The following is a 4,853-nucleotide window of genomic DNA, read 5'->3' on the forward strand; positions in this document are numbered from 1 at the left end:
AGTTCAGGACAGTACAGTACGGTATAGTATAGAGTAATATAGAAAAGTGTTGTCTAATGTAACAGAATAGTGTGGCAAATAGCATAGTACAGTATAGTGTTGGACAGTACAGTATAGTGTAGTATAGGAGAGTGTAGTGAGGTGTACTACAGTATAGGATACTATAGTGCAGTATGGTGTAGCATTTTACAACATAGTATAGTGTAGTATAGGAAAGGTTTGTGAGGTGTATTACAGTACAGTAAAGTGTGACGTGGTATAGTAAGATACAGTATAGTGTAACAGGGTACAGTTTAGTATAGGAAAGTGTGGTTTAGTATACTACAATACAATATAGTGTGACATTGTATAGTGTATAGTAATATGCAGAATAGTCTAGCAGAGGGCAGCATAGTATAGTGTAGAATAGTATACTGTAGCAGAGCATAAAATAGTGTAGTATAGGAAACTGTGGTTTAGCACACTACAATAGAATATAGTGTGACGTAGTATAGTGTAGTATAGGAAAGTGTAGCGTAGTGTACTACAGTACAGTATAGTGTGACAGTGTAGTGTATTATAGTACAGCATAGTATAGTAAAGTAAAGTATAGGAAAGTGTGGTTTAGTACATTACAGTATAGTGAGACGTAGTATAGTGTAGTATAGTAATATACAGAATAGTGTGGCACAGCATAGCATAGTGTAGAATTGTAAAGTGTAGCACAGTACGTAATAGTATAGTGTAGTATAGAAAAGTGTGGTTTAGTGTACTAATGTAGTGTCACATAGTGTAGTATAGTATAGGGAAGTGTATCATAGCATACTACAGTGCAGTAAAGTGTGGCACAGTATAGTGTAATATTGTTTTTCAAAGTACATCATTGTATAATAAAATATACAAACGGGTGGTTTAGTATACTACAGTACAGTATACTGTGACATAGTATGGTGTATTATTATTACACTATTATAGTGTAGTGTATTATAGTATTTAGGATACAATGAAATCGGACCAATACTCAATTTTTTAAAAATCCTTTTGTCTATACGTTTGACATATACTTAGCAATGACTGTTTATCTTAAAAAACGTCAAAAACAGTCAATACTACTTATATTTTACATTTTTTTTGTCTAAAACGTTTATTATTTCAAATGTGTATCCTTAAAATAAAAAATGTATTTAGTCTTTAACAAAGAGCTAACATGTTATATCATGAAACTGTAAGAAGTTTGAAATTTGACTACAAATTAAAATATAACACTCAATAAATGTAAAATTAATGGAGGATAAATGTTTATATTAACTGGTCTGTACATAAAATATTAATTCAAAACTCATTTAGATGAACAGTAAAGTACAGTAAAGTGCAACACTAAAATTAGATGGGTAAAACAAGAATAAAGTCTCTTGAGTCATTTTACATTTAAAAGTAAAAACTTACAAAAGCTGTTCTATAATAATTAAGTATCATAAGAACATTTTTAAGGTTTTTGCTTTTGAAAAAAAGCCCTTCTAATAATCATGCATTCAGTTGAACCAATAAATAAACATAAAAACTTTCTAATTACTATCAATAAAATACAAAGTTGTGTTCCTAGTTTTAGCCTCTTTGTGTTTAGTGGTCATAATAATAATAATAAATGGATTTAAGAACTACAATCCCCATGTATGAAGGGAAGACATTTGCCGTGTTCAGGCTCAGAACCGAACAGGGAGAAATAATTAGCTAAAAATATATTTGACGTCCAGGAAGACTCAGGAAACGGTCCTAACGTTTTCCTGCAGGTTCCCAAGACGCCTCTTTTACCAATGTTCTATTCTTCTGTGTCTACCACGTCTGGGACTCTGAAGGAAGAGGTCAAGCTCTCTGCCGGCATTATGGGAGAACCGGGCGGAGCTGGAGGTGGAGGAGGAAGACCGTGAGAGTCTGAGGGGACCTTTAAAGGAAACCACTTTGACTTTGTGACGATGGCTTTGCGTGAGGTCCCAAAAAAAAAAACTGTTCAAGGTGGCCTTTTGAAGGATGTCAGTCAAACCGTCACCTCCATGTGAAGGACGGGCTCCTGACCTCCAAGCAGGCGCCGGCTCGTTTCCTGCTCCGGAGCAGGATGTCCCAAAGAAAAAAGTTACATCGTTCTGGACATTTCGGGGCTGAGCGTCCCGTTTACGGTCACTGTGGGCCTGCAGTGTGGGAGCTGTACCTTCAGATCCGTTCTGTCCACAACACTAAAAACAATGTGTGTTTGTGTGTCTGGGTTTCAGGTGGTGTGTGTGGCCTGGATCACCTTTTAGCTGTTACACACACGGTGAACTTTTCCTAGCGCTGTGGGATTTTGTGATTACAAATTAGCATCAGCATTAATAGGATTTCAAGCTGTTAAAGTAGCCACTTTGTAGCTCGTAAAAAACAGCATTTTATGATGTCTGAAGCTGAAAACACAAATTACCGTAAGAGTATAGAAAGTTAGCTCCATGTTCTCTTGTTATTCTTTTTAAGATTGCTGCAAATATTAAGCTTTTCTTTTTTCATTATTTTTACACTTAGTATGTAAACTTCGTGAAGTTTTGTGGATAAAAAAACATTGTCTCTTTATGTTTTCTTGTTTCTGTTCATTGTTTTTTTTCATGGTCAGTTGCACAAAATGTCTTTGTGTTTTTGCAGGCAACAATGGCTGGTAAAGAGAGTTTCTTACTGTGATGATTGCTCTATAAACCTGCAGTCCATTGGGTCCTGCAGCTCATTGTTCTTTGTCTTGTTGGTTTGTCACACACCGTGTGTTTGTGTTGAAGGTCCGAACCCAAAAGTTTAACTGTCACGTTCCAAACAGGAAGTATTCTCTGCCTCCAAGAAGCCAAAATCCCATAGATTTCAATAGATAAACAACTGTTACTCAGTTGTTGTATTTATCAGAATAACCATTTTAGATCTTTTTTTTAATGCGTTCTTGATGATCCTAATGTTTTTCACAATATTTTTTTTCTTTTAAGCTATTCAAGACATAAACCGACCAATCAGAGGCCTCAATAAAAGTAGATGGTGCCTACTGGCCCTTTCGTCCAACGCTCAAAATGTTCTTGTTTTGAAGTGGTAGGGGTGAGCACTTCCAACAAGCTCACTTCTGATTGGTGAGAGTGGTTGGCATAGAAATGTTGACTCTGATCAACATGATGGCAATCCATTTTCTATTGGTGATGTCACACTTGCTTGATCCTGTACTCATTTACAGTTCGACAAAATAGATGTTAGATCAAGGTCATTATTAGGCCCATCAAAGACCGGACTACCAAGATCAGATGCATTAATGGAAATGTAATATAAGCTATTAGGTTTGGTCTATAGGAACAAAAAGAAGTCTCGTTTGAGATTCATGTCTCACTTCCTGATGCAGATTCAGAGCAATTTTCTACTCTTGTCAAAAACGGTTTGACAAAATAAAAGGTCTTGAGAAATCTAAAATACTTCAAACTCTTACTAAATGAGTCCTACCTCGACTTCTATCTTGCCAAAATACAACATCTAACTAATCAGTGTCGGTCATGAAATTGTTAACTGTTTATAGTCTAACTCCGATCATATGATCTATTGTAAAAGTGTTCCCAGTGTTTTATTTATGATTATACAGTTTTTAGCCAAAATAAAAATTAAAAAAAACCTGTGATGTGTTCTAGGACCGAGTTTGTATAGAGCTAAAGGAGTTCATCAGAAACTTGCGTCAAAGTTTTGGTCCAAACTCTTGGTGTTGATGTAAGCATGGATCAGGATAAGAACGCTTTCATTGATCCTTCTTATTGTACTCATATTCTATATGCCGATTGAGTCACTGAAAACGTCACGTGACCAACTTCAATCGTTGACCTGATGCATCGATGTTCCAAAAGTTCCGATATTTTAACTCTGGATGAGGCGCAGCTGACGCCTAAATTGCACCACAATGTTTAAAACGCGCAGCCAGTGGACCGATGCGCCTGATGCTCAAACGGTGCCACAGATTGTGTCTGTAGTCTGATTTAACATTGACAATCACTGAGACAAATTGCTTTGTTTTTCAGAGGATCCTAACATTTGACCAAATTTTTTTTTTTTTTACGTAGTTCATAAAATGAAAAACGAAAAAGATGTGAAAAATTATCAGGAGAAAAAAATTCTGTTGCTTTATGGTGTTGAAACATTCACCTGTATGAGGAGATATCATATTTAGAAACATTTTAAAGCTGAAAACTTCATCTTTCCTGAAAAATGGGCAAGAATCATTTTAGTTTCATTCAATTGGAAGCTACAATCAGCAGTGTTTTGGACAGACAAAGTTAAAGCGCTGCCTCTTATTTTTTTTTTCAAATTTTGTAACTGATATATTTTATTTAACCACGTCTAAGCATAACCCAATGGGTGTAGTATGTCAAAAATTATGATTTTACTCATAGTTTTTCTTTTAAATTCCATTAAAATACAATTATTTTGTTAATTTTCGCTAAAATCTTGTATTTACTTCAACCAGTAATAGCGTCATTTTTCCTTCTTCCCAGTCAATCAAGGTTAATTTCAAATTGGTGCAATTTCATTGGATGGGGCTGGCCTGGAGGCGGGGCTTATGGAGTCTCGCGGGCCTCGGTCTCGAACTCTCGGCCTCGCTAAGCTAAGCAGCTAAAGGTAATGGACCGTTTTTCTTGATATTTCTTCCACATTCTGGATCTGAAGCGTCGGACTTTGGTCAAAGATAAAGTGTCTGTCCTGGATTTGAAGCCGTTTTGTTGCTGCTGCGTTTAAGGACCGTCAAAAAAACCTGGCAGGGTGAGAGGCACCTCGCTGCAGGCTGTCATGGCGGGTTGGACGTCAGTAGCGATGGACGTCAAACAGTCTATGACCCGGAA

At 36.4% G+C, this 4,853-nt stretch overlaps 1 long non-coding RNA gene across 1 annotated transcript in view; it reads left to right on the forward strand.

Moving 5' to 3' along the window:
* Positions 1–4,551: 4,551 nt before the first annotated feature.
* The window catches only part of LOC112155637, a 64,206-nt gene continuing 63,904 nt past the window's right edge, over positions 4,552–4,853 (forward strand). Inside the window, exon 1 of the long non-coding RNA XR_002920820.2 lies at positions 4,552–4,773. This is a non-coding gene — a long non-coding RNA (uncharacterized LOC112155637). The remainder of the gene's footprint in view (positions 4,774–4,853) is intronic.

The sequence above is a fragment of the Oryzias melastigma genome, linkage group LG18, assembly GCF_002922805.2.
Source record: "Oryzias melastigma strain HK-1 linkage group LG18, ASM292280v2, whole genome shotgun sequence".
Lineage (NCBI taxonomy): Eukaryota > Metazoa > Chordata > Actinopteri > Beloniformes > Adrianichthyidae > Oryzias > Oryzias melastigma.